Genomic DNA, 19,277 nt, shown 5'->3' on the forward strand with positions numbered 1-19,277 from the left:
CTCACTGTGTGAACCTGACCCTAGTAGGAGCTTCATCTGCATTGTCTATTGATATAGGGAGGTTCCCCTAGACCCCTTTAGGGAAAACTAGTTGAATAGAACCAGGTATGTTCAAACCCAAAATATTTCCATTCACTACCTGCAAAGTTTGGCAGTTTTCTCTCTAGGCCTCAATTTCTTCATCAGTAAAATCGATGTAAAATTTTCAGTAAAATTGAAAATAACAGCATCTCCACACTCAAGTATGTGTGTGCTAAGTCGCTTCAGTTGTGTCCAACTCTGGGCAACGCTATGGACGGTAGCCTTCCAGGCTCCTCTGTCCATGGGATTCTCCAGGCAAGAACACTGGAGTGGGTTGCCTCGCCCTCCTCCAGGGGACCTTCCCGACCCAGGGACTGAAGCTGCGTCTTTTACATCTCCTGCACTGGCAGGCGGACTCTTTACCCCTGGTACCACTGGCATGTGTACACACTCAAGAGCGAAGACCAAATAACTTCTTTGGTGCAAAGGACACAGGAAGGGGCCTTGCACACAGGAAGTGGTTCACATTTGTTATGGGTTTTTGTACTGCCCTCTGGGTGAGTCCAGCCCCCCGTAGGGGGAGGTTTGGGTGGGTGGTTGCAGGTGGAGAACTCTGCCTGTGAGAACTGTCTTTCTGTCTCATTGTCCTACACAGCAGGAGAAGGTCAAGCCTGTTAAGTCCCAGGATTAGGCCTGTGAACAAGCCAGGGTCCTAGTGCTTGTTGCCAGCTTTTCCCTGAGTAGCTCCACCATCCCCACAGCCTCCTTCCTGTGTATATTTCTCCCCATGGGCTTTCCAGGCAGGCTGTCCCTTTAAGAAAGCAGCCGCAAGCTGTGTACTCCACTGGTAGTCCTACCTCCCCTGCTGGGTGCCTCCTTAGGCTGCAGCTGGGACCCTCCTGGGCTGAATTTGTGGGCTGGACCCTCCCTAGGAAGGAGGCTGCTTTGCATCAAGTGCACACCCCCAGGAATCCATGCCCAAGAAAGGACTTTCTGGCCAGAGCCCCCCACTGCAGTCCTGGGCTCCCATCCCTCTGCCCTGGCTCTGGGACATACAAGGATCATTCTTAAAGACTGAGCTCAGGATCCCTAAAAAGAAAGTTAGAAAATAGCTGGATAAACTTGGGAAGTGAGAGAAACCTCCGATTGTGGATTGCAGTTTGGGGATTGAGTCTGGTGATTCTTGCTGGATGGAATCTGATGGGTAAATGTGGGAAGGAGATGGGGGGGTGCAGAGCTGGGATTCCCAGTGGGTAGGGAGCCTTGGACTTGGGGCCAGCCCCACCCCTCCTCCTAGTGGTTGTCATCCCTGAGGCAGGGAGCTGAGGATTGACATCTGGAAACATCTGGAGCCAGGCCCGAGGGGTGAAGATCAAGGAGGGGCAGATGTTAGTTTTCTCTCATTTGGGGAAAACAAAGTGTGGCCTGGGAGGGCTGTGTGCGAAGATGCCCCAGGCCAAAGGCAGTGTGTGACACCGTGATTCTGTCTCAGCTGGGGACTCAGGGGCAAGAAGGGGACAGACCAGGCCCTGGGCTTGGTCTCCAGGGCCCTTGGGCCCGGTCAGCTGCCCGTGAGTGACAGCAGGCAGGGCTGGAGCGGGAGGAGGCAGGTCTGCCCAGGGTTGGGAAGAATGGAGGCCTGTTGTTCTGAAGCCTGGGAACGTTGCCCTGGGGGGAGGCCCACGCTGGCCCAGCTGAGCCTGAGAAGGCGTGGGGGAGGGGTCCCCAGGCAGAATGGGACTGAGCTGGTACCTCCCCACTTTGCAGGTCCCCCAGCCCTATTCCTGAGGCCTGGGCACAGGTGAGCTGCCTAGCTGAGAATGCCCAGGTATATTTGGGAGGGCTCGGGTCTGCGACCCCCACAGAGGATGCAGGCTAGAAGCAGGTTCAGTCCCTGAGCTCCAGATCAGAGATGCTCGCTGCCAAATTCTGCTCTGAGAGTCCTTTCCTCTGTCCCATCTTGTGCCAGGCTGTGGCTGAGGGTTTACTGAGATTGGAAAAAAAAAATGCCATGATGGAGTTGGCAGAGTGTGAAGATCTGGAAAGATGTTTTGGATACGAGATTAAAGCTGTCTTTGACAAGTGACAATAATAATTACCATTTATTCTGTAGCTTGAATGTGCCAATCATAGTGCCAAGGGCTTTTGGGGTACCATTTCGTTTCATCCTCTCAGTGATTGTTTGAGTCATGAAGCGTTTTGGAGATTTTTTTAGAAAGATATTTATTTTATTATTTATTTGGCTGCGCTGGGTCTTGTGGGATCTTTCAGTCGAGGCATGTGAACACTTAGCTGCGGCATGTGGGATATAGTTCCCTGACCAGGGTTTGAACCAGGGCCCTCTGCATTGGGAGTGTGGAGTCTTAGCCACTGGACCACCAGGGAAGTCTCTGGAGATTTTTATGGATGAAGAAACTGAGGCTCAGAGAGGTGAAGGCCCTTGCCTGAGGACACAGAGCTGGTAAATTGCAGAATCAGGACTTGAACGTCTTCGCTTATTCAATGGTTCATTCCTGTGTTGGTTTAAAAATGTTGAGCCCGAGAGCCTTTTGTGTGCCAGCGATTCTGAGGGGCACTGAAGACATGGTTGGGCGCTAGGTTGGGGAAAGCCTGACCAGCCTAACCCCACAGCCCAGTCCTCAGCCCCAGGCAGAGTCTTTCAGATGAACCCAGCGACCCTGGGGAAAGAGTTGTGTTGAGAACTCTGCTTGAGAATGTTCTTTGCCTTAAATGTTTCATTTTGTTTTCACTTTAATAATAATCTTAAAAATGAATGCATTCATTCTGAATCATCTGAATGGGCATCACAGAACCTACTGCTGGCCTGAGGTTTTCGTCCCCGAGTTTATGCTTCTGTGCGAGTTGGCCCCAAGTGGTTTCCTAAAATGATAGTGTTTAACGTTAATGCTTTGTTTCTTAAACCGGATTCTGCATTGTGTGCTTGGAAGGCCCAAATACCAAAGATTAAGAAAGGCTACACTGACTCTACTGCAGGGAGGGGGAGGTGCAGTAAGGGTATCCCGGGAAGAGATGGTTTAACATCCCTTCTCCCCCTGGGGACAGAGTAAACTGGACTCAGTCTGGGGCGGGGGGAGTGAAGCAACGTGCATTTCTGATCTCGCAGGATCAGGGGGGACCCAGCCCAGAGATTCAGAGAGGAACATGCAAGTCAGGAAAGAGGAAAGTCCCTGAATTAGGGGCAGGGAGCCCCATTTCCAACACACCCTCTCTGACCTCTAGCAAATGGATGCTCCTCTGTAAGTCTTTCCAGATGGGGCAGCTTGTGCAGAGGCTGGGAAGGGAAAGTGCCAAGCCTCCTGAGAGCGCTGTGTGGTTTCCTCCCAAAGAGGGGTGTTCTCTGGCCACCCCAGAACTTCAGACCTCTCCCAGGGTCCAGCCGTTGGGTGAGAAGGCCAGAGCAGGCTCCCTGACGTCCGGAACTGTGGATGCAACCCAGGCTTCGACCCCCTGGACACGAGCAGGCGCCTTGTGCTGGCCTCGAGCCTCGGCCCTTGGATATGGGGCCAGGTGGCCGGCAACTGGTGTGTATCGGAGAGCCCCCCAGGGCAGGTGGCCAGAGACGAGACCCGGGACCCAGACAGCCCCCTCCTCCTCGTCCACCTCTTGTTCCTCTTCCTCTTCCTGCTGAGGTCTTGGGTCTCGCTGTGAGGTCACTTGTGATCGCACCTCCCTGTGAGCAACGCTCTCATTATCTTTATCCTCTGGTTCCTGTCCTTTCCCTGGATCCTGACCGATCATCCTGGGCTTCCTTTCTCCAGACCTCTCTCTGGCCCCATCCAGCTCCTGCACTAGGAGTCGGCGAGCTGGGAAGTCCTGAGAGCACAGAGTTTGACTTTGGGGTTCACAAGGTCTCCGTCACTCTCACTTGACTCTAACAAGTTGGTTCCCCGTGGCCAGCTGGACTCCTTAACGTGTTGCGCCCACCCGCTTCTACATCTCTGGGCCCAGCTTCGGCACTGCGTCCTTCTCATCCCTCCCATGAGCCCCACTCTCCAGCCACTCCACCCAGCCTGCCCTTCCTTGAACTTACTCGTCTCTTCCCTGCCTCTGAACCCCTGCCTGTGCAGTCCCCCCAATCACCGCCCCGCCCCACCCCCCACCGCCCAGTCCTATTTACTCATAAGATTTTGACGCCTAGTTCAGGTCAGCTGTTTCCTCTTTGTGTCCTGCCATGACCCTGCACCCCTGAACCCTCTCCAACACAGCGAATTCTCCTCTGTGACTGTCATTTCATACTTGCCTTCACACCCTGCACTTTAGTAATTTGTCCCTCACTGTATCTCTTCAAGGGCAGGAATCGATAGACTTGGCTGTTTCCACTGCCTCCCTCATCCCTGGCTCCGTGCCTGCCAGGCAGCAGGCAGGCAGGAAGTCCTGTTGGCACAAAGGCTCATGACCTGTCCCTTCCCCACTTCCAGAGGCCCTGCCACAGCTGGTGGCTTTCTGGGGTCTAGCTGAGCCATTTTGGGAAATCAAGACCTCGTCACGTGTCAGGCCCTGAAACATCCCAGAGCCAAATCCATCTCTGGGCCTGTAACCTGAGCCTCCCCATTCCCTGCACCCCGTGATCAGGTGACCCTGTTTGTTTTGACATCCTGTGAGGGGCCCAAGTGGGGACACGAGAGATCCTGATTTCAAAGCAAAAATTTCTCTGGTAGCCGCTGAAGGCCAGGCCCCTGCCAACTCCCGGGCTCCTGTGTTAGCATTTTCAGTTAATTAAGAAAACAAGCCCTGAATCCCTTGCTGCGATGGTTCTGCAGATTCAGGGCAGAAGGTGCATGTCTGTGTGCAGGAAAGGCCTCCCAGCTTCTGTAGGCAAGGTGAGCCAGAGAGGTGCTGCCGTGCCTTCTCAGCAAGAGAAGATGCTCTGAAATTGCATCCTGGGCAGCCGACTCCAGGCAGGGCCCAGAGTGTGAATTTCTGCTCCACCTGCCCTTCTCAGGGTGTTTTCTGAACGGATGGAGGATGGATACAAGCCAGAGGGATGAGAGTAGCAGAAGAGGATTCGAGAACCCGGAATTTGCCAGTCTTCTTCTCCAGAACCAGGTTATTCCAGCTTCCTGAGGTGGTCTGGGGATGGCTTTAACTGGGCTGACCTGCCAAGGGGGAAACCCCCAGTCAGGGCTGTTGCTCACCTATGCAGAGCCTTGGTGTGAATTTAAAAGGGTATCTTTTCTTAAGGGAAATGTAGCTGAATATCAATCTATTGCTGCAGAAGCTGCCCAGCCCACCCTCTTCCTTGCCCACACTCTCTAGGGTATTTGGTAGTAATGCCTGGCCTCCACCAGTGCTCTTCCCTGACAGAGGTGTCATTTGACATCTGCGGGGATTGGAGTTGGGCTTCTGGGCGATACAGGAGCACAGCTGCATCAGGTGTTGCTGCTGAGGGGCCAGCCTGTGCCTTCGCTTCCAGATGTGCTGGCCCTGCAGCCACCGTGAAGTCACACAGCTCCGTGGAAGTGGGATCCTCTTGCCCAGCCTGGACACTGCATGCGGTGCTGCCCTTGGGCAGAGGACGGCAGGATGGAGACCCAGTCCTGCTCTGCCGCTACTCAGCAGTCCAGGGAAAATCACGTGGCCTCTGTGAACCTGGTTTCTAGTGGGAAATGGGGATGAGGCGCACATAGAATGTGTGTCCAGAAGGTGTAGGTGTGTGTAAACGTTGGATAAAGTGTTAGTTGCTTCAGTTCAGTTCAGTCGCTCAGTCGTTGCTTAGTCGTGTCCAATTCTTTGTGACCTGCGGACTGCAGCCCAGCAGGCTTCTCTGTCCATGGAATTCTCCAGACAGGAATAATAAAGTAGGTAACCATTCCTTTCTCCAGAAGAACAATCTTCCCAACCCAGAGATCGAACCTGAGTCTCCTGCACTGCAGGCAGATTCTTTACTGTCTGAGCCACCAGGGATGTTCCAAATATTGGATAAGACATGTGCATACCCAGCCTGGCTCAGGGAACCTGGCTTCCTCCCCGACTGTATGTCTGTCTTGTTCCATCCTGCCTGCTGGCCAGGTATCTGGTTCCCTGAAAAGATGCTGGGGAGGAATAACAAAGACGTGATTAGCTTCTGCTCAGCCTGGGGAAGAAGGGGTTGTAGGGTTGTAGGGTCTCCGTATCTGGTTTAACTGTCCAAATGATCAACAGTTGGTGGCAGATATTTTTTGACTTTTGAGACCCTTGCCTTTATCCCCTGGGGAATCTCAGGGCTCCTTGCTTTCCCCAGGTAATGACTGCTTCACTCACAGGGAAGGCCATGTTCTGTAGGAAGGGTCATTTGGGGAAAGCACGTCTCTCAAAAAGTGAGAATCCTTGTGGTGCTGTAAAGTGGGACACAAGTCATTTGAGATTTTGAGGGGGAGTTTCAGATCTTTCTCTGTTTTTTTATTTCTTCCCTCTTTCCCTTGCTTCCCGCCCCCCACCCACTTATTTTCCCTTTTAATTTCCAAATCAGTCCTTATGTTGTATAGCTGATATGATCAATAGCTCTTATTTCCTGGGAGACCTATTCAAAATGCCACCTGATCCTCCCCAAACTCCCAAATCCCTGGACATCAGGTGGATTTGTTTGCTTTCAACTTCTGTTGCTAATTTTTCTCAGTTTGCCTTAGGACCATTTGCATGCAAAAATTGAGAAAAAATTTTTTTAATTAAGGAAAATATACTTAAAATCAGGCGTGGAATATGAGACAGTGTACTGATGGTAGATGAATAATGCTAATTGTGTGTGAAGTCACAGCTTTCTATAACATTGACTTGGCAGGTCAGAACTTTTTGGACTGACTATTGGGAAGACCGTCTCTTCTTTAAAGAGTTTCTAAACATCCTCCGGGCTTCAAAGAGAACATTTGAGATAAAGACTAAAAGAAGTTGTGAATTTGTTTCTAGAATATTAGGGAATATCTTCCAAAGGGAAAGGCCCTCACAGGATTCACAGTCTTTAGGGAAGTATTCACTGAGGAATCTGGGTAAAGATTTTCAGAGTTTTTTTATTTACTACATTTTTGTAGTTGCTGTTTTATATACACTGTCTTCAGTAGAAACTAGAGGAAACCAAGAACTGAAGAACCAAACCAGGATTTGTCTGCTGCTGAGAATTTGAGGATGGAATTCTAGCCGTGGGCTCTCATGAGTTTGCTTTTTCCCAGGGGCAAGTGGCCTTGCTTCTCAGGCCTCAGTTTTCTCCTCTGTAAAGTGGTCTTGGAAAGGATAGTCACCTCCACTCTCAGCATCCTGTGCTTCTCTGACTTTGAGTCAGTTCTAAATGAGGTGGATGAACTGGAGCCTATTATACAGAGCCAAGTCAGACAGAAAAACAAATATCATGTATTAATGCATATATATGGAATCTAGAAAGAGTGAACCTGTTTGCAGGGCAGCAGTGAAGATGCAGACAGAGCAGACTTGTGGACACAGGGAGGGAAGGAGAGGGTGGGGCGAAGTGAGAGAGGAGCATGGAAACATACACGTCACCATATGTGAAATAGATAGCCAGTGGGGATTTGCTGTATGATGCAGGAAGCTCAAACCAGTGCTCTGTAACAACCTAGAGGGTGGGAAGGAGGCTTAAGAGGGAGGAGACATATGTATACCTATGGCTGATTCATGTTGATATACAGCAGAAAGCAACACAAAATTATAAAGCAATTATCCTCCAATTAAAAATAAATAAATTTAAAAAAAATTGCATGCTTTCCAAAATCCTTGAGGGAGCCCCCTGCAGGATAATCAGAGAAGAGAGGAGTCCAGTTCCTCACCCACAGGCTGGGGGAGTGGGGAGGGAGGGGAAAGAGGTGGAACCATCCAGAAGCAGAACAGAGTAGTCTTTCCCAGGGTCGGAACTTTGCACCTGAGCTTGTGGAATGGCACTTGGTCACTCCAGAGAACAGCGGCCCTTTTGCCTTGGCTCTCTGAGTGGGGGTCCACTGAGACACCCCTGTGCCTGGCTGATTGTGGGGTGTGAGCCTGGGCTGCCATTCAGGGCCTCTGTCTCTATCCCTTTGACCTCCTTGGTCTGAGCGTGGATCCTCTTAGTGGACCTAAGGAGAGTTTAGAAAATCCCAAACCCAGTTTCGGAGACCAAGGAGGGTGGTCCTCTCAAGACCAAGCCCCCGGCTACTTCTCAGGTCTGGCCACACCCATCTCTGTAGGCCCCTCCTCTCACCAGCCATATTTTCACTCTCGCCCTCGGTCCCCTCTGCCTGAAGATTGATACCTGGTGAGGTATCTAGCCCTCCTTCAAGGCTCAGTTCAAACACTCCCCCTGCTTCTATAAAGTCTCCCACCCCCCTCCCCCTGGTTTCAGGGAGATGACGTTCTCCTCCTCTGCCAGGCAGACCTGCCGGTGATGAGGCACTTAGTAGGTTGCTTGAAAACCACTCTTTTGCTTGGCTCTCGCTAAACCAGGAGCTTCCAGAGGCAAGGATTCCAATAGCTTCGACTGGGTTTTCCTACTCCCAGTGACAGGTTCTAGCACATAGTAGGTAGGTCTTAATTAAACACTGGCCGAATGACAAGTGAAGGGAACCTGGGCTCTTTGCGGTTTTCCACTGAGAAGCAAGCAGGCAGGAGTGGTTTGTGTTTGGGCCATCTCCCCAGGGCCCAGCTCCACAGTGGTGTCTGAACAGAGCATGCTGATCAGTCCCCTGCTCCCCCATACCCTTCCGTGCGAGGGGCTGAGAGCTGGGCTGATGGGCGTGCAGGGAGCCCAGGGCTGGTGTAGGAGGCAGCGCTGTGCTGTCCTTCTCTAGGGACCGAGGTGTGACAACTCTCAGTTCTTCCTGGCCATCGTCCCCAGCAGCCTGGGATTCCAGCAGCACTTGGGGAAAACCAGACTGTTTGTGCCTGTGATGAACACCTGTGTTGGAGGCTGAGGAGACGACTTAACTTGGTACCCGTTAGAGAGTTCTAGTGGGTCAGACTGTCCATGCTCATCAAGAGAAACCTGGGCAATGCCAGCTTGCATGAAGGCCAGGAGGATCCGAGGAGAGAAGGGGTTGCTGAGCGTCAGGAGTGAGTTTGTTTACGCTCTAGCATTTCCAGGTCCATTTGCTGAGTGCCTCCCATGTGTGATCATGGTTCTAAGCTCTGAGGGAGCCACCTGACCACGTCCCTGCCTTCGGGGAAGCGTACTTCCTAGTGAAAGTCCCGGAAGATCAAGAGGATGGGAGCTGAGGCCGGTGCCCTCCTCCAAGGCTATTCTGAGCTGGCCTCTTGGTGAGGGGTATCCTTGCTCCATTCATTAGTCCCTGCATTCTTCCCCAAGATGTTGCCTGCCAGAAGCACCTTGGTATCACGCTTGCAGATTCTCAGCCCTCCCTCCTTCCCCAGGGCTTGTTAGAGACCCCTCCCCTAGATTCCCACCATGCCCTGCACAACTCTGCCCTCTCCCCAACCTGCTTAACTGTGGACCTTTTTTCCCTGACCAACCGAGAGCCTTTTTGATAACCAGGTCTCTGTATATATGTATTTTAATATTTATGTATTTGGCTGTGGAGTCTTGGCTGCAGTATTCTGTTGGTTAGTCACTAAGCTGTGTCCACTTCTTGGCAACTCCATGAACTGTGGCACCCCAGGCTTCCCTGTCCTTCAGTATTTCCCGGAGCTTGCTCAAACTTACGTCCATTGAGTTGGTAATGCCAGCCTACCATCTCATTCTCTGTCGCCCCCTGCTCCTCTTGCCTTCAATCTTTCGCAGCATCAGGGTCTTTTCCAGTGAGTTGGCTCTTGGCATCAGGTGGCCAAAGTATTGGAGCTTCGGCGTCAGTCCTTCCAATGCAGCATTCTGGGTCTTTCGGTTGCAGCCTGGGCTTGTAGGGTCTAGTTTCCTGACCAAGGATTGAAGCCAGGCTGCCCCCGCCACCTGCCCTGCACTGGGGGCACGGAGTCTTACCCTGGACCACCAGGGAAGTCCCCAGTTCTGCCTTCTATTCATGACCACACCCCTGCAGCATGCTGTGCCTGGCACAGAGTGGGGCTTCCACATGTGACTGCGGAATTAATAAGCCATGGGGTAAATGCTTGGTTTCATTTATCCATCTTCCCCATCCACGCTCAGCTTGCACATCTGTTCTCCTCTCTTTCTGGGTGAGTCTTGGAGTGGGGTGAACTCTTGGGGAAGCTGCTGGAAAGCTAGAAAACTGGGGGAAATGGGAGAAGACCCTGGCTGGAGTCAGCTCCTCTGTGTCCTCTCTGCAATTTGGCCGCTTGAGGCTCATCTGCCTTTGAACACACTCCCTCCCCCGGGCTGGGAAGGCGGGTAGGGTTCAGGGCCGACAGAGCTGAGCCGTGAACACGGACCCTCCTTACTGAGGCCTGTGTCTCCCTCCTCGTGGGTGGGGACGAGGCAGTGCTGAGGGACAGACCTGCCCCTGTGGGCCTCCGGTTCAGTCCGCCCAGCTGGGCCTGCAGGAGAGCAGGCCGCCTGGGAACGGCTGGGAAGTCAGGCCCAGCCTTGGGCCCACTTCCCCCAAGGCCAGGATGTGGCGTGGGACCCAGGCAGGCGGAGGTTCCCACCACTTGGCTCCTACACCCGAAACGCTCTAAGCCCAGGCGGTGTCTCCCAGCAGGAGAGGGTGGGGAGAGACTCCAGCTGCCTGGGTCAGGCCCCTGCATCAGGACCAGGGCAGCTCCATAGGCGCCCACCTCTGACATCTGTCCGCCACCTGGACAGTTGCCAGTGGCCCTGCAGTCCAGCCTTGCCTTGCCACGGGGGAAGAGGTCTGGGGATTAACCATTGCAGGCCCTGCCTGAGCCAGGCTGAGGCTGGCCCTCCCAGATCAGCTGGCATCCATCCACCATGAGCCAAGGACTGGAGAGGACATATTCGCAAATGTTGTCTCATTTCATCCTCATGTCAGCCCCGTTTTCCTGATGAGTAGACTGAGGTGTGTGGAGTTACATAATTTGCTTATGCTGATGGTGGTGCTCAGTAGTATCCAACTCCGCGGTGGACTGTAGCCCGTCAGGCTCCTCTGTCCATGGGATTTCCCAGGTAAGAACACCGGAGTGGGTTGCTATTTCCTGTTCCAGGGGATCTTCCGAACCCAGGGATTGAACTTGTGTCTCTTGCGCCTCCTACATTGGCAGGTGGATTCTTTACCGCTGTGCCACCTGGGAAGCCCATGTAACGTGCTTAAGGTTATACAATTAGTAAGGAAAGTTCCTGTATTCATCCTTTATTACAGGGTCTGCTGTGTGCCAGGCAGTAATTCTGGGCCCTGTGGATACACCTTGAATGATGGACAAAAAAATGATGGACAAACAGGGAGAGATAGAAAATAATATATATAGCATCTCATATGGTGATAAGTCTGTGTGGAAGATAGGAGGAGGGAAAAGGGAGTGGATGGTGTTGGGAGAGGTTTTTTTTTTTTTAATTTTAAACTTTTATTAATTCTGTTGTTGCATATTCATCATTGTATTTGTTGCATTTAAACATTTTTTCATTTAAACATATTTTTATTTTATATTGGAATCTAGTTGATTTACAATGTTGTATTAGTTTCAGATGTACAGAGAAGTGATTCAGTTACACATATACATATATCTATTCTTTTTCAGATTCTTTTCCCATATAGGTTATTATAGAATACTGACTAGAGTTCCTTGTGCGATGCAGTAGGTCCTTGTTGATAATCTTCATTATCTATAGTAGTGTGTATATATTAATCCCAAACTCCTAGTTTATTCCCTCTGCACCTTTCTTCTTGGGAACCTTAAGTTTGTTTTCTATGTAAGTCTTTCTGTTTTGTAGATCAGTTCATTTGTATCATTTTTTAAGATTCCACATTCAAGTGATATTATATGGTATTTGTCTTTCTCTGACATACTTCACTTAGTAGGATAATCTCTTGGTCTATCCATGGTGGGGCAAATGCATGATTTCATTCATTTTTATGGCTAATATTCCATTGTGTGTTTACATATCACAGCTCTTTATCCAGTCCTCTGTTGATGGACATTAGGTTGCTTCCATGTCCTGGCTATTGTCAACAGTGCTGCTGTGGACATGGAGCTGCATGTATCTTTTTGAATTATGGCTTTCTGAAGATATATGCCCAGGAGCAGGATTGCTGCATCCTATGATAGTTCTAGTTGTAGCTTTTTAAGGGCCCTCCATACTGTTCTCCACAGTGGCTATGCTATGCTATGCTAAGTCACTTCATTCGTGTCCGACTCTGTGCGACCCCATAGACGGCAGCCCACCAGGCTCCCCCATCCCTGGGATTCTCCAGGCAAGAACACTGGAGTGGGTTGCCATTTCCTTCTCCAATGCATGAAAGTGAAAAGTGAAAGTGAAGTCGCTCAGTCGTGTCTGACTCTTAGCGACCCCATGGATTGCAGCCTAACAGGTTCCTCCATCCATGGGATTTTCCAGGCAAGAGTACTGGAGTGGGGTGCCATTGCCTTCTCCAGTGGCTATACCAGTTTATATTTCCACGAACAGTGTGGAAGTTTCCCTTTTTTGCACATAGAAGAAGGGTTATTTTAAGTAATCTCATTGAGAAGGTTATTGCTACTTACACAGCATTTGCTGGGAGCCAGGCATGACCCAGACCACTAACCCACTAACTTAATCCCTGCAACTACCTTCGGAGGCAAATTACTATTATTTACATTTTCAGATGGGGACACAGAGGCACAGGGAGGCAAACTAAGTTGCCAAAGAAAACATAGCCGGTCAATGGTGTTGGCATCTGCACTTAAGCCACCTGAGTTCTGGCTCATTACCATTTTTCTCCCCTTCTAGGGCTACACAGACAGTAGGTGGGTGGGCAGAGGAGTGGGCCTGCAGGACCCTATTCAGACAGGTCAGGCAGGTGCTAAGGGGCAAGCGTCCTGGTGTTCCCTCCTCTGCAGCCCTTTTGAGCGGGGGAGGAAAGAGCAGAGCAATGGGTGGATTCTTTAGAGTTAAACCTGAGTGAGAAGGGAGGGCTTGAGTAGATTTGCAGAAAATAATAGACAGTAAACACTCCAGATGTGCTCTCCCCCCCGCCCCACCCTACCCAGTTCTTCTCTCCTCTCCTGGTCCCTCCAGGCTCCTTCACTTCCCAGAGGACTCAGATCTGAAATAAGTAGGACTGTTTCTTGCTCTTGTTCTAACCTGCCCTCCCTCCATATCAGTCTGGGGAGAACTTAGTTATGATGATGATGAAGGCAGCTAACATTTATTGCAGACTTCTTGAAATGGCTGGGGAACATGTGTACATTACCATTCACACATGCAAGAAAAATAATTGCTGGAATTGATCACTTGCAATACAAAAACCTTAGCCTGGTCAATAAAGGTATCTTCATCTTCTCTGTGATGTGATACACAGAGACTTATGGTCCAGTAAAGTCAGGATTCAGTCTTCTAGGGCCCCCCTCCTTAGTGATCTGCTCGCTGGGGAAGCTCCAGTTTTCCCAAGGCCACAGGTTCCGTGCTGACGCGCACTGAGGTGTTCTGTGTTCCCTCTGCGTCTAGGATCCTGGAGCTTGTCAACTCAAAAAGATGCACAGCTTGGGAGTTGCGAATTCAGTTTTATTTGCGGCAAAATGAGGACCGCAGCCTGGGAAACAGCACCTCAGATAGCTCCGAGAGACCACTCCAAAAAGACAGTGGGGGAAGGTCAATATATAAGATTTTGGTGAGGGGGGGAGTTCAATACAATCAAGTGCTTACTTTACAAAAGGTTTTCTGCTGGTCACCAAGAGCTGATGTCACCATGAAGAGATTTCGTACTTTTCTAGTTACGAAGAGATGCAAAGATTGGGATCATGCCATCAGTTGAGATATCTGCCTATCTAAAGAACTGCTGCACCAGCTTCCGTGGAGCACAGAGTGCGTCACTGCACCCTGACCCCTCCCCGGGGGGGCTGAAGGTCAACAGCTGCCGAGGCACAGGGTTCAGTCTCTGCAGCGGCACATGGCAGATGCCTGCACTGTTGTTCAGTCGCTGGCAGCTGTTCTTGGCAAGGGCCAGTTTGTAGTCAACAAACCAAAATCCGCTGAAGGGGCCGGGTCTGCTCTTGTCCCCGGGGCTTTTAAAGGGTTACCTGGCACCTGTTGCTGAAGCCGTGGCTTCTTCAGGTCCCTCACTCTCCCAGGCACCCACCTTCCCCTAGGGAGCCCGAGTGTCCAGCTGTTGTGGGTGTGAAGGCCCATTCTTGGGCAGGCCCGAGAACAGCCCCCCGGGTCCTTCCCAACCTGCCCCTGGCAGAGCCCTGTTGCTCTGAGCTCAGCTGAAGATGGGGCTTCTCCAAGGGGCGTGGTATTTCCCCAGGTGTGTGGTCCCTCTCCTAGGATTCTCCAAGTCATTGGCTTCTTTCTAATCATGTCCCTCCTCCCAGGTGTGGAAGTGAAATCCTGCTCATTTACTTCCTCCCCCTCCTAATCCTAGAAAGTTTCTCTGTTTCCTCTTCCTGTCCAGAGTAAACAACATTGCTTCTTAGTGACCCTTCCCTGCTCGGTTGACCTTTTTGTTTGCAGGGGGTTGATGGGGGGTGGTTATAAATCTTCTCTGACCAGAGAAAAGGCCATGGCTTAGCTCTCATATTAATAGAAGGGTATGGGAGGGACTCCCCTGGTGATCCAGTGATTAAGACTCCTGGCTCCCACTGCAAGGGGCACAGGTTCGATCCCTGGTTTAGGGACCCTGCACTGCTGCATGATGTGGCCCAAAATCAACAAACCCACAACAGCAATCAGAAGGGTACAGGGGAAAAGGAGAAAAAAAAAAATTAAACATCTGGATCTCCCAGAGGCAAAATATATTGGGAAATATTTTCCTCATAAAATACTCTGTATCTGGCCTGCAATATTATTCATGAATTTGTCAGTTACTCCTCATGACGGCACTGTGGGGTATGACCTGTCCTGACAAAGAAAGTGAGGCTTTTGAGGAAGCAAACTTTCCCAAGCTTTTAGAGTGGGTTCCTGGCAGAGCCAAGTTTAGAAGCTGAAATTCTGGATTCTCGGCTCCATTCTATTCCTAGGGCCTTTGCTTCTCAGAAAGGAGTCTTGCGGTCGAAGTTCGTTAGCCCTCAGTAAAAATAAAATGTTACCCCTTGAATAACATATAATCCTCCCCAGAGAAAGGGGGATTGGCTTCAAGTTGACTCAGCCAGGGGTGAATATCAGGGCAAACCTCTCATGTCATAGAAAATCTCACTCCATGTTAGCAAGCGCTGTCTTCAGATTCTTTCCTATTCCTAGGTATGTAAAAACTTTCATCCTTCTCGGTTTTTTTTGTTTTATTTTGGTTTTTTTGACATGTTCTGTCGGGTGTGGGATCTTAGTTCTTCCCTGACCAGGGATCAAACCTGTGCCCCCTGCATGCATTGGAAGCAATGACTTTTACTACCTGTTGGGAGGATGACTGTGCTTGACAGAAAGTGTGATGTGACAGCCTCCTCCTCACTCAGCTTCCCTAGCTAAAGAGGCCTTTGACTCACAGCTGTAGCTGCTTTGTGCAGAGCCTGGTACAGCCCTGACTCAGCTCACAAGTCAGATGAAGCCCTGCCCTTTTCCATCTGCCAGTAGCTGTTTTCCGGCTCTGAAGACCGCAGTGCAACATTTGAAAATTCAGCTCTGGCCCCTGGTTGCACTGGCGTTAAATAAGCCAAGGAGGGTATCTGAGCACCAACTAAAAATAGCCAGGGGAAATAACCTTTTCCTTTTATATTTAGCTTTTATGACCTAATGAAGTTATTGGTATTGTAACATTTTTTCCCTTTGACCACATGCACATGGATTCATTTTCCCAGAAGCCCCAATACCCAGGACATTCTGAGATGCAGGGACAAGGAAGGGAAGGAAGCAAAGTCAGTGAGAGACGTGGTTAAGATGACCTGAAATGGCAGGAACCAAGCCTGCACAGGCTCAGTTTAAGACTTACTACTTCTTTTCATTGCCTCCTCCAGGAAGCCTCCCTGGTCTCCTCCTGGTCAACAACCAGACTGCAGCAGATGCCTCTCTCCACTCATATCACAGTGCCTACCTGTGTCCACCCATACAGTGCTAGACTAGCTATTGCGTGCCTGGCTCTCCCACTAGACTGTCATCATTAGGTGCTCAGGAACGTACCTTATTCAGCTCTTATCTTTACTGCCTGGTTCATCCGAGCAGGTCAACTGATGTCAGTTAAGATGGTCCCTAAGGTGCCAGATACAGAGGCTGAGTGAGTTACTGAAGATGACATGCACTGAGGCTCAGACACGTTTCTAAAGTCCACACGATGGAAAGCAACATGGAACCATAAAGTATGTTACACAGGTGTGTTTTCTTTGGTGTGATTTTTGTGTGTAAGCAAAGAGGATGCTGTCTCACCACTGGCTGGGAGGTCTCTTCTTATGCTAAAAAAAGAGGGTTGAAGAGCATGAGCGTGAACTTGAACATGTCAAAGGGACACTGTTATCTCCTTTCGACTGTGAGCTCCCACTCTAGAGCTCTTTGCACGTGCCTAGTCAGAGGGTCACTAGGTCCAAGCTTGTAGTGCTCACTGCTTAACAGGTCAGTAAATCAAAAGAGATGATTTTGGGGGGCGAGGAATAGAGGTTTTATTCAGAAAGCCAGCATATTGAGAAGATGATGGACTAGTGTCCCAAAGAGCCATCTCACCTGAGTTAGAATTCAGGCTTGTTTTATATCCAAAGAGCAGAGGGTGTGGCTGGCTGTTGCAAACCTGGTGCAGTAATCCTTGGTTCTTGCAGCTGTCCATGTAGGTCTGATCCCAGTATGTCTATAAATATCCACATTAATTAGTTATTGATAATCGTTTTCTGTTCTACTTTTTATCTCTATATGAATGGGAAAGTATTTTACCTTTAAAGGTCAGAGCCTTGAGAATGGGCTATTATGTGTATTTCAGGCTATAGGCGACATTCTTTTACACACATACAGAGCCCACATGACTAAGCACCGGCAACAGCGCACAAGGGTTAGAGCTAGAGAAACAGATCCAATATGGAGTCAGGTTTGTTCTCCTCTGTTACAAGAGCAGATGCTGAGTAAACATTTGTGGAATGAATGGATGGATGGACGGATGCATACATGGAGGAAGAAACTCTTACAATCAAGTGAGGTTCATTCAGGGAAGACTTTGGGGAGATGAGCTTTGAGTCTAGTTATGAAAGAGGGAAGGACATGGGTTGGCAGAGATAGCAGGGAGGGCTTTGTGGTTGGGTGAGGGGAGGCAGGCCATTGGTACCAGTTGGTTTGGATCCTTCTAACCAGATGCTGACTCCGAATGCCCGTCTCTTAGGGGAGAGGAAGACTTGGGGGGCTGTGGATAGCCATACAAAGACACATGCCTAGAGACAGGGTTTTCCCCTTTTTACTGTGCTGCTTTTCCTCCAGCACTTGGAACTGAACACATTGCTAAAATTCCTTGAGTCCCTAGGGCAGGGGTGGGGGTGCAGTTGGTGGGGGGGTCAGTTCTAACAAATGAGTCTGGACAGAGGCATGTGGAGTGTGGCCCAGGGAGATAGGGAGGGGGGAGGGGGAGAGCACTGAAGACTTGGAGAGGAGGGAGTTCTATTTTGGGCAACTCTGACTCCCAGCCTCTCTCCCAGCCAGGTCTGCAGCAGACCCCCGCCTCTGCACAGTTTGCTTGTCCCTCTGCGCACTGGCTTCTCTGTTTCTGGCTCCCCTCTGCATCCTTCCAGTCTTGGCTGTTTGCCTCTTGGTATTCTTGCCTGCCTCCCAAAACCTCCTCCCAGTCTTTTCAAAGAAGCCATCCCTGAAAAACAACATCATCTACAAATAATAATCAACATCGACATTTATCCTCAGTCCCACTAAGTGCCAGGCTCCACACTAGGTGCTTCATGGGTACTGGTTCAGCTCACAGGAAGCACACGAGGTCATTGTTCCTGTGATGATGGCTGTTTGAAGAAAGCGAGCCCCCGAGAGGTTGAGTGAACCCCAGGCGAGGCCATCCTTAATGCTGGTGCCAAAGATCTACCCAACTGACAAACCTGTGCCCTTCTCTTCTCACAGCTGCCCAGCCCTCCCTCTGAATCAGAAACTCTGGGAGTGGGGCCCATTGAGCTGCGTTTAACAATCCCTCCAGGAGATTCCAGAACCACTGGTTTAGCTGATCTGGCTCCAACCTGGCTGATCAACCTCCAAGTCCACCCAAGATTTGGAGAAAGAGGATTCATTTACTGCTATTACTCATCCTTAGGATTCTGTTGACTGGCTCCAGGCAGTGGGCTAGATGCCCAAGGCTACCCAGACCTTGTTTCCCTGGTTGAGAAATAGGAGCAACCCCCACCCTTAGAGGGCAGCATCTCTGTGGCTTCTCATTTCCAGGAGAGGATCTCCCCAAGAGTGGTTACTCAATATTCACAGCACCTTAGCATCACCCAGGGAACTTTTACAACCATCAGATATTAAAGCCACTCATTCCCTGATACCACCCCCAGAAATGCTGGTCTGGACCGAGGAAGGAGCCAGGCTTTAATGGACGTGGGGGTGGAGAACCTTGACCTTTCCCTCCCCATCACTTCCCCAGGGGAAGAGGCGAGGCATCTTTGACCAGTGACTCTGGGAGGTAACGAGTTGGGCTGGCCAACACTCCTCCCTTCTCTGGGTTCTGCTGTCTGCAGGGTGGCGCATCTGGCCAGCTCTGGGTGGTGGGGTTGGAAACCTGCTCCTATGGAAAGGTCCCCAGTCACCCTCCTCTGCCAAGGACTGGACACATCAGCTGGCCTCACTCATGGGTGGAATATCAGGAAGTCCATTTGTCTAAAGAGACAGCCGCACACTCCCACAGTTTTATCAGGAACGTGGCTGATACTGTGACCTCCGTCTGTTTGCTCCATGTATCTCTTTCTCAACTGGCCCTGAACTTGAGCCAGAAGAGGAAAGTTTCATAGATGGACCCTGCAAAACCCCAACACCATACGCTGGACAGGGTTAGTGTTGAATTTCGTGAGATGTCATGAGCATGCCAGCTAGTTTAGTTAGTGGTCAGTAAAGGGTCTGTGCATTTGAATCAAAATGCAGCCCACTCTGGTCACCAGTACACCCCTCCAGGGAGAACTGAAGCCTCCCAGCCTCAGACCTCCACCACCAGTTAACTCCTTAGTCCTCACTTAAGTCAGTGAATCTTGGTGGCTCTGGGTAGAGTATCAGAGGATCCCTCCATAGCTGTCTGTTGTTGTTTAGTCGCTTCAGTTGTATCCGACTCTACGCTGTAGCCCACCGGGCTCCTCTGTCCGTGGGATTTCCCAGGCAAGAGTACTCGAGTAGG

General features: G+C 50.5%; 1 protein-coding gene across 4 annotated transcripts in view; it reads left to right on the top strand.

Moving 5' to 3' along the window:
- The window catches only part of DAAM2 (dishevelled associated activator of morphogenesis 2), a 136,369-nt gene that overhangs the window by 36,704 nt on the left and 80,388 nt on the right, over window positions 1-19,277 (top strand). Inside the window, exon 1 of one of the 4 annotated variants that reach the window (XM_086370639.1) lies at window positions 15,943-16,294. The exons of the other annotated variants lie outside the window; for them this stretch is intronic. The gene's annotated coding sequence lies outside the window, so the exon portion shown is untranslated. Of the gene's footprint in view, window positions 1-15,942; window positions 16,295-19,277 lie in introns of those variants that run through there. 4 annotated transcript variants of the gene reach the window in all.

This window comes from Bos grunniens, chromosome 23 (genome assembly GCF_055505025.1).
Source record: "Bos grunniens cultivar Pamir isolate PY7600 chromosome 23, Bosgru_T2T1.0, whole genome shotgun sequence".
Lineage (NCBI taxonomy): Eukaryota > Metazoa > Chordata > Mammalia > Artiodactyla > Bovidae > Bos > Bos grunniens.